Source organism: Anguilla anguilla, chromosome 6 (assembly GCF_013347855.1).
Source record: "Anguilla anguilla isolate fAngAng1 chromosome 6, fAngAng1.pri, whole genome shotgun sequence".
Classification (NCBI taxonomy): domain Eukaryota; kingdom Metazoa; phylum Chordata; class Actinopteri; order Anguilliformes; family Anguillidae; genus Anguilla; species Anguilla anguilla.
The window spans coordinates 23,195,603-23,206,614 of NC_049206.1; positions in this window are offsets into that span (position 1 = coordinate 23,195,603).

The window sequence follows — 11,012 nt, forward strand, 5'->3', positions numbered from 1 at the left end:
GACTGAAAATAGATTAAATTTATGGGTTGACTAGTGTGTTGACAGTTATTTGTTAACATAGTAGAATGGGAGCTGTAAGCATAACAGGCTTCTTAAACTAGACAGCTTTAGATTGATGCTTTTTTTAAAAAGGATTTTTCAGTGTTGCATAAATTTTGAGATATAGTACGGTTCAATATATAACAATATCTTGTTGGTTATATTGGCAAGGGAAAACACCTTTTTAACCTGTAAAGCTTATGTTCACTTTTCACCTTTCACTCCATATAGTGAGCTCCATAATATTCGGGACAATGACATATGCTTTCTTGATTTGGCTCTTGATTTGATATTTCAATAAATAAAAGCTGAAAATTATTGTATCTGTACCAAACATTATGGCACTCGCTCACTATATGGAGTGAAATGTGGAAAATGAACATAAGATTTAGAGGTTTTCCCTTGGCAAAATAACCTATAACTCGATATAACCAAGAAGATATTGTTATAGATTGAACCATACTATATCTCAAAATTGATGCAACATTGAAATATATATACACACTACATGGCCAAAACTATGTGGACACCCCTTCTGATTAGAGGGTTCGGCCACTTCAGCCACACCCATTTCTAACAGGCGCATAAAATAAAGCATACAGCCATGCGACCTCCATAGACAAACATTGGCAGTAGAATGGGTCGTACTTAATAGCTCATTGACTTCCAACGTGACACTGTCATAGGAAGCCACCTTTCCAACAAGTCAGTTTGTCAAATTTCTTCCCTGCTCGAGCTTGAGAAGTGGAAACATCTAGGACTAACAATAACTCAGCCGTGGTAAGCCACACAAGCTCACAGAACAGGACCACAGAGTTCTGCAGCGTGTTTGCACATTAAAATGATCTATCTTCAGTTGTAACACTCACTACTGAGTTCAAGACTGCCTCTGGAAGAACCGTCAGCGCTGGATCTGTTCATCGGGAGCTTCACGAAATGGGTTTCCAAATCCGAGCAGCTGCACACAAGCCTAAGATCACCACGCGCAATGCCAAGCATCAGCTGGAGTGGGGTAAAGCACATCACCATTGGACTCTGTAGCAGTGGAAATGTGTTCTCTGGAGTGATAAATCACGCTTCACTATCTGGCAGCCTGATGGATGAATCTGGGTTTAGCGAATGCCAGGAGAATGCTACCTGCCCAAATGCAGAATGCCAACTGTAAAGTTTGGTTGAAACAAATTTCCACTTGTGGACAATGCCTTCGTGTGCAAAGCAAGGTCCATAAAGAAATGGTTTGATGAGGAAGAACTTGACTGGCCTGTACAGAGCCCTGACCTCAGCCCCATCAAACACCTTTGGGATGAACTGGAATGCCGACTGTGAGCCATGCCTTATCACCGAACATATCTCTACTCATTTATATAGGTTTTTCCTTTAATTTGTCTGACTGTTTGTACACTAACAATAACTGCTTGTTTTCTTCATTTTTGAAAAACGAACACAAAAGTTTTTATCCAGTTCATACATCTGAAACAGATTACATAATTCTTTACAAACACAAGTCAAAACATTTAGCAAACATTAACAGAAAGTCAAAATGTGAACCATTCTAGAGACTCGTTGCCATTTCTTTGATTTCCGATAAGTCTTGCTAAGCTTTGATGTATTTTTCTGGAGATGAATGCCTGTCCCAATGCCCAATTGCAGCTAAAAAGCGAGATCATGCAGACCTAGAGCAGCCACACCACCCGAAGGCCAATTTATTAAGCTAACATGTTCAGGAGACAGAACAGCATTAGACAGCAATGATTACAATATTTTCCAGGACTGTCTGAGGTTCAAGGAATAGCAAGAACTGTTGACTTGTACAACTTTCCACTTTTACCTTATCCCAATTGAATCATATATCTATTGGAACCTTAGAAAAAGAAAAGACAAAACAAACTGTAGCATATATAGAGAAATTGACTTTCTGTTTATTCTAGCAACTTGTTTTAACTTGTATTAGTAAAAAGTAATGCAATTTTGTTTCATATATATGAACAAATTAAAAATTATGTGGTAGCTTTTGATGAATGATGAAAGCAAACTTGGTAGAGGCTGCAGATTTTTGTCTCCACAGTGTATATATGCCTACACGTTATTAACACTAGAGGGAGCACAATGTGCAGTTATTTCCAAATAAAAAACATTCTGGCCACTAGGTAGAGCTAGTGAATCGCAAAATCTTATGATGGCGATGATTTTAGGATGTTTTTGGATTGGAATAACAAAGACAAACTGTATTCATTCTTTATGATTCATTTTAACTCTGACTGACCTAAAGCATCCCTCAAAAATACATTTTTAGCTTACTGATAATAGATCTGAAATGATCCCAAGACACTCTTTACATTTACCATCTGGGAACAGCACCTACTGTGGCAGACGTAGAGACGTCAGAGACAAATTAAACACTGGTCAGCTTCCAAGAAGGTGCTTCCCAGAATTGTGGTATATTTAACAGACTTCCTCTATTCAACTACTTCCCTGTACAGTTTCTGTTTGTGTCACTAGTTTGCTTCATCACATTCACATAAAACAAGCCTTGACTGGTTTGATCAGTTTAAAGTATTGATTATGTCCCCAAGGTAGGTTGTTTCATTTCTCTGAACTTCAGTGCTTTTACCAGGCTTATGGAAAAGGAACCAAAGTCTTGTGCACAAGACAAATGTCATCTAGCCGTTGGTGCCAGTATACAGAAATATGATTTAGAACAGAAATACATGACGTGTGGTGTATTCCTGTTCTGTAAAGTATAGACATGCAATTTTGCAGTGTCTGCTTACAGCTTAATAAAAAATTTTAAAACATTTTTGCATCTGAATACAGCAGTTTTAAAACATCAAAGCATTCAAAACAAATCTGGACACATGCTTACGTGCACTTTTATTTATTGCAATGCAGCCAGTCAGTAATAAAATACAGTAAGCAGTTCAAGTTATTGCATAACTTGATGACAAAAGTGCAGTTGCAAATCTTACCACTTGATGTCTCTGTTTCCATTAAAAAACCAGCCGTCCTTGTCAACCTCCCCGCTCAAGTTTCCCTCAGGAATGGCCTTCTACACTCAATCCCACGCAGATTCAGCTTATTTCGGGGTTTATCGGTTTTGGGTAATAATAAAAAATCCTCCCACATATTTTTACATGTTTTTGCAAGTTCTCGAAGTTATTCTCAAATGACTTATCCATCAGACAAATACAAAACGAACAAAACAAACTGCATTAAAATATCATATTTAATATAAAAGCTGAATGGCTCCTATTCAGCAGAGAGGATTCGACCATCATCCTTGAGACATGTGAGAACGTTTTTCTTACATTAAACTGCGGCAACAGAGCAGCAACATCTAGAATAACAAGGAACTATCAGTTTTTTTTACCATCCAAAATCTGGTCTTAAATGCATCGATACATCTAGCAATATTTAATATAAATGGTGCACTGATGTCAATCTGGCAGACCAAGTCAAATGACTTGTGTACTTTAAGACTTCCTGTTATGGAGTGGTGTTTTTGGTGTGTCACTTAAAATGTCCAGCTTTTCTACACAAGTGATACCTGAAGACTCAGTGCAAATTAATAATGCCCAAAAGATATTTTCTTCTTTATGGTGACAACTCTTCAGTCATCAACTGTCTTTGTTAGCCTATCAAGCCCTTTGCAATTACTGTGCTCGACAGTGCTCTCTTCCTCATTAATGATGTTCCAAACAGTTGCTTTTAAACCTAAGGTTTGGCTTATATCTCTGAATGTTTTTTAAATTTTTTCTCAGCTTCATAATTGCTTCCTTGATTTTCATTGGCACGACTCTGGTCCTCACGTTGACTAATGCCAGCAACAGACTCCAAATGCAATCAAAAGCCTAGAATTAATATACTGAAATCTCGCTTATACCTGAACAAAGGATGCAACTGAACACTCCTGACTAATCAGGAATACCTGTGAAGCCATTTGTCCCAATCATTATGGTGCCCTGAAATGGGGGGACTATCTATAAAAAGTGCAGTCATTTCCACAAAATGAAGCCAAAATGTATAAAAATCCCCAATGATAAAAGCTGAGAATCTGCACAATGTGAATTGTTTGATGACAAATCGAAAATTGTGGAGTATAGAATATATCAATCTGTGTATATCATGTTTTTAAAACAAAATGCCAAGTTTCTCCTGCATACAAATGTACTGACTGTAAGTAATCAATTACAACTCTAGGCTTGGTGTAAAAAGTATTGATGTCAAAATGAGGCCAAGTTGCAAAAAACAATATTGACTACTCAGCTATTCCAAAGCAGTGCTACCCACTGTTTCCTGAATTATTTCATGTAACTTGGCACTATGTTTTTTCATCTTACCCTCTGAAGAGAATGCAGTCATTCAAAGTTCATGTGTCACCTGAACGTGTGAAATGCCAATTATGTATGGTGGAAATAATCAGAAATTCAGCTGTGTTACACTTGTATAAATTGTAAAAATGACTAGACTATATGTCTGAACAATTGTCTACATCTGATGCTTTGGGTATATGAAAAGAACAAGATGAATATAATGCATTATTGCTATTATTATTATTATTATTATTATTATTATTATTATTTACATGATTTTGTTTAAAATTAACTTGACAACCAACCAAGTATAATCATATCTTTTCTGAAGTGTAAGTTTTCATCAGCTGATTAAACCATTAACTTAAGTGATGTCTTCTTCCATGAGGCAATTTTTGTTATTTGACACTGATGTGATACAGTTTGAATGAAAATATTCTCTTCAGATGGTAAGATGAAAATAACGCAGGGCCAAGTTACATGAAATAATGAAGGAAACATTGGGTAGCATTTCTTTGGAATACAGCTTGTTTAATTTTTGTGAGCTAACATAGCCAATACAGTTTGTTGTAACTTAGCCTCATTTTGATATCAATACTTTTAAGGGCAGGCTTATATTTTGTATATATTATATTTTTAAGTTTTAATTAATGACTAAGAGACAGCACTTTGTTTGCATGAGTAACTTGGCTTTTTTTGTTGAAAACATGTTTTTGTTGAGATATCACTTGTTTTTGTACTTTATTTGTTATGAGTAACTGGTAATTATAATGAATATAAATGTATGAACCATACGATAATTAAATCTAGACAGGCATGCATACACATACGTCATTTATCTTGCCTGCATGCTTGAGCATTTTAATCACTGTGTATAACATTGCAAAAGGACTCCAATAGTACCCAGCTGCAGGCCTGCAGAACAAGCCGCTGGCTGGGCAAAGCCAGCAAGAATAGTCGTAAAAGTAGTTTTATGGCCTACCTTGTAGTTATGTAGAGTCATGAATAGGGTTGGGTAGCGAAACCCAGAAGCACAATGGCATTGGTTCTTATATGACCTGGAGGCCTACCTACCAGACCGAAATGCAATGCAGATTTTGGTGGTTCATTTCAGTGCCATCTTCATCACTCGTTATACTCGCTCTGTCGAATCGGTCAGTGGCACAAGAACCATTAGCAAGCGAGGCCAATAAATGTCAAACTTGGTCAAAATGGAAAAACAAAAACTTGTGTGTGTGGCTGTATTTTACGCAAAAGGATTCAAACAATGGGACGTGCCTTTGCAATAAAATGACATTTCTTAATGTGGTCATTTGCTCGTTACTACGTAGACTACCAGTTCAAGCACTATACCTTTAAAAAAGTAACTGTATTAGCAAGGCTATCATCAAAATTTAAATGATATGCATTCCTGCTCGTGAAACAATATTATGTGAAACAGTATTATGTTTGCATGTGAAATGATAGCGAATGCATTTCAGAAATATAAATGTGTCTCCCACAAAGATTATACGATGGTAAAAGCAATAGTTGAAAGGTAACAAGGAAGCTAGCTTCCTCACAAAAAAAAGATGTTGAGCACAAAGTATTAAAAATGTGTTCTATTAGCTGAAATATCATCAAATATGAATTCCCTTAATTGTCCATTTTGCCTGTGTATTCAAGTATTCTGCCACTGGTTACTTTCATCAGACTACATTGATCAAATATTATTGGCAGAAATAGCTAAATATTCATGTGGAAATTATTATTGTGGGACTGGAGTTATTGTGATGACAAAATCAGCATGAAAAAGAAGGAAAAACACATAATAAGCCAGATTTGGGGATCTATTGTGTGAAAGTGTGAAGTTGTGTCTGGATTCTGTGTGTTTACATGAGATCACAAGGTACAGAAGTTAATGTTCTTAAGGGCTGAGAATCTGTGGTCATTGTGGTTATTTACGGTGGCCCAGAGGTGCAATCTTCCTGCTTAAAGTGCTATATAGGTATGGGGCATGCACAACCAAGCCTTAACTTGGTGGATGGCATACCTGCCATCCCAATTAAAAATATGTTGTCAGCTAACAAATACTGGCATATTTTTGTAGCCAGGCAGGGCTTCTCTCTGATTGGTTGATTAGTTGAGTTTCATCTTTCTGAGCCACAGTTGAAGACTTCCAGAGTTTACCAGCAAAGATACAACATCAAAACATATCTGTGACAGTCAGAAAGGGCAATCAGGACAACTGTAGTCAGCAGTGATTGACAGCTAAGATGTTGTCAGATATCTCAGAGCTTTGGCACATTCTTGCCAGCAATTTATATGAGGCACTGTGATCCTCACAGGTTCAAACCAGCAGCTCTGAACAGCTTACTTCCAGTATCAGAGCAATTATTTTCAAATTACTCTGACTCTCTTTATTTTTACATACTTAGCATTCATTTCAGTTCAATTATCACCCATTATGTGATGATTCCTTCTTATCCCATTTCAGTGTGGTGAATGTTCCAACACAAAATGGCAGGCATGCATTTCCCTGGTGGGTGCTATATATTATTCGTGGTTGAGGTAAGTTTCCTCCCTTCACTGTAAATAAAAGTGCTTTGAGATAATGGAAGGCACTACATACATTTAATTAATCATTCAATCAAACAGTGGCTAATTAATTTGTTAGTTTTGTGTACTTCACATAGATTTCTTTTTTTATGATTGAAAAAGTCTTTTGGCTTAAAATGAAGGAAAATCTTAAATATCTTTTGGATGAGAAAAATAATTTACTTCAACCGTTTCTTTGACAGAATTAGTAATAAAAGATACAATATTGTGGACTAAACATGTAAAAATTATATAATCTGCTTATGAGTGAGCCTTACAGAGATAGAAACAAGGAACAGGTTCAAGATTTTTATCATTATCAGTTTGAATTAAGTTCTCTGCCTCCCCTGTAGTGTTTCCCACTACTGGCTGCCAAGGCATGTTTTGAAAGAAAATGGAACCCATTCATAAGGGTTTTTGAGACGGATGAGCTTTCCAACTTCAGGTTTACCCCAGTCATTACAATTCAAGGTTCTCTCGGAGAAAATCATGGGTTGCTTATCAGACTGCAAAGGAAATGTGTGATCAGCTATAAATAATACCTGCATTAGCTCTGTGACTCCATGGAAGCAAACATTCAACTGTTCTATATTGGAAAAGATTGTGGAGAAAAAAGAAAGAAATGAATGCATGCGACAGCACTGTAAACAGGCATGGGTGATGGTGACAGAGATGTAGACTATTTTTATATAGGCTCTATGCTACTAGCTGTGAGTCTTCGGCTCCAAGGTGGTCCACAGGAGTGGTTGCTGTTGAAAAGAAATGGAGAGGAATAAAAATAACCAGAGGTCTTCAAAAACCTTCACATATAGCAGTCCTCATAGTTACTGCCTTAAAGGGGAACTCAGTGATTTGATGGATTTATGATATTTGTAGACAGCCAATGCATAAAGCAGGATTTTTCAACTAAATGTTCCTGTGGACCAGTCTTTTTAAATGTGGTACATGTGGTCCAAGCATTCTTGCACATGCTACTTACAGTATACAACAAGGTGTAATTTGAATGTATGTATTTAAAGTCAATGTCCCCTTATAATATACATAGCCATTACTCATTAGTCTGCCACTAGTATGCTGATTTAGTGCATATGTAGACCTAGACATATTCACAATGATGAAAGGGTATATTTGCTCCCTTCAACAGTTTTGAAAGTTGATATTTAGTTTTCATTGTTACAGCATATGCAATTATAGAAATGCATTTACAATTTCTCAGGACTTTCACTTGAAAATGAAAATGTCACATTAAAATAAAAGGCACCTGTCTAATAAATGACTGGTTAATCCAATGCATTTCTGGCTCCTGTAGTCTTATTGAACAGGACAAAAAACAGCAACCAATTCACAACTAAGAAATCTGCTGAGAAGAGGTGGACTGTTTGGGACCAGGGTTGGGATCCTTGTCATAGAACCGTTTCCACCATCCTAAAGTGTGAAGGGAACATGAGGAGGCCCTGGCTCTGCTGTGTATTGTGAGTGAGGGAGTGTTGTTCATGTGCAGTCAAGCTGAGAGGGAGGTGAGAGAGAGAGAGAGTCTCTCTATGCTGGCTCGGCCGTGAACTGCCCCTCAAACAAAACAGGCTCCGGGAATGCTCTTCCCCTACAGAAAAGATGACCTACATACTGATACTGATCAGGCAAAGGAAAATAGCAAAGGGGTTTTTGGAAGATGTTCATGCGTCAGCTTGATAATTGCCATAAGCTGTTGTGTGTGTGTGTGTTTGTGCAATTGCATGTGTGTGTGTGTGTGTGTGTGTTTTGGTGTATTTGTGTATTTTACATATTGATCTTTGTCAATGGAGCTATATTTAATTAAAGCAGCAATTATACGTTAATATGTATTTACGTTCTGGGAGGAATTACCTGTTTATGATGTATGGAAAGTTTGTTTGAATAAATTCTGTCATTTTTAACTTCAATTAATCCAACTTATGTGTGCACAAAATAACCTTATGCCGGGGTCTGGAAGTGACTGAACACTATTGAGGTATTTTGCAAGTAACTACAGTTTGTTTGGGTACTAACTGTTCTACATAGGTTAGATGAGAACTCATTAAACCCGGTATCTGGCATTGGTCTTTATAGTGTCTTTATAATAAAGACTGCAAGGTTTAAGTTCAAGATCTCTCATTGTATGTTCTTTAAAAAGGAAGGTTTTTTCTGCCATTCTCTGTAATACAGCAGAATTATACAGTGAAAATAAATGAAATCCCCCCAGTGTCTTAAATGTTTTGTAAGTGTTATATTTCTCCTGACAGTGATGCTTTGTTTACTTCATTGTATTGTTTTTGTTCATTTGAATGGAAATCATTTTAATCGTTTTGTTCTGGCAAGGTCTGTCAACTGTGTGTGTGTGTGTGTGGCTGTATGTTTGTGTGTATGAGCATGAGTGTGTGAGCTTCTTCATGTGTGTATGAGTGTATCTGTGCATGTATGTTTATGCATATGCAAATCTGTGTACTTTTGTTTGTGTGTGTGTGGCTATATGTTTGTGTGTATGCGCATGAGTCTGTGAGCTTGCTCATGTGTGTAGGAGTTTATCTGTGTATGTATGTTTCTGCATATACAAATGTGTGTACTTATGTTTGTGTGTATGTTTGTTTGTGTGTGTGTGTGTGTGTGTGTGCGTGTATGTATGTGTGCGTGTGTGTGCTTGTTTGTGTGTGCTTGTGTTTGTGTGTGTGTGCGTGCGTGGGTGTGCGTGTGCACACAACATTAATGAACAGTACACAGCTGCGGGCACTGTCACAGTAATATGGACTCTGGCAAGCGAGCAGCTCTGCCACCCAACTGCTCAAAGATGCGAGGAGCCACAGCCTCACTGGGGGTGGTGGTGGGGCGGGGTGGGGGGTGGGGGGGGGGATCTGAGCAGGGAGAGAGTCACGATGCACGGTCACGTCCCTTCAGCATCACTCTCACGGCGCAGCTGCTGCTCTCCACAGCACAAAGCCACGCGCCTCCGAACCATGACCTGGAATGGCCCACTGCTCCTGGGATTAAACCAATCAATAATCTTTATGCGTGTGTATGTATTTGTGTGTGTACTCGTGTGCATTTCTGTCTGTGTTTACGAGTGTGTATTTGCACGCTCAGGCACGCGGGCGTGCACGAAGACGTGCGTTCTTGCGCAAGGTTCGCGTGTGCGGGTACGGTTGTGTGTGAAAACTATGATGAGACAATCTGAAATCCCCACACTAAGTGCAGACGAATCGCTCCTTTGTAATTTATTCCGAATAAAAAACGATCATGAGATGTGAAGCAGCGAAGCAGAAGGAAACGATAAAATTTAAAGGTCCAAGGCACTCTTACTTGCATCTGTTAGTGAAATTACCATTGTTCCACTGGTTATTATAAATATAAAGGGTGTATCCAGACCTGACGACCGCACTGGGAAATGCACAAATAATGGCAGATATGTTTCGTTCCCAAGGTTGACCAATGACCATTTAGCAGAGAAAATGAGCAATATATGGGTCATGAAACACCAGTCATTTGTTGCGCACAGTAAAACACAATTTTTAATACATTTTTGTCACCTTTGTAGGGATGTGATGTCCCCTATGACTGGACACCCAACCTGGTATCTCCCCCTGAATACTCATTTTGACTAATAATTGTGTTTTCTAATATATCTCCACCACTTGCAGGTGTTTGTATTAAGCATTTCATGATATGCATGTCTGTACAAATGACACACATTCACCCTTCACTATTGCTCACACAATTAATCTGGAGAGTTTCATGCAACCTTGTATGCTTGAACTAATGTTGTAATAAGTCCCCACTCCAGCTTGGTACATAGCAGGAGAGTTGTTAGACTGCAGTGGGAGAGGATGTCAGAGAGCATATTCCACACATTCCTTCACAGAAGGTGCAGGCAAGCAGGGACAATATCAGCAATCTACCTCACACACATATATGCACACACACACACACACACACACACGCAAACACACGCACACGTACACACACACACACACACACACCTATGCGGGCTATCAAATATTCACATTGATAATCACTGACCACTCTAAATCACACATGATTGCTATTGCACTATTAGGGCTATTAACTGGATTGTTATAC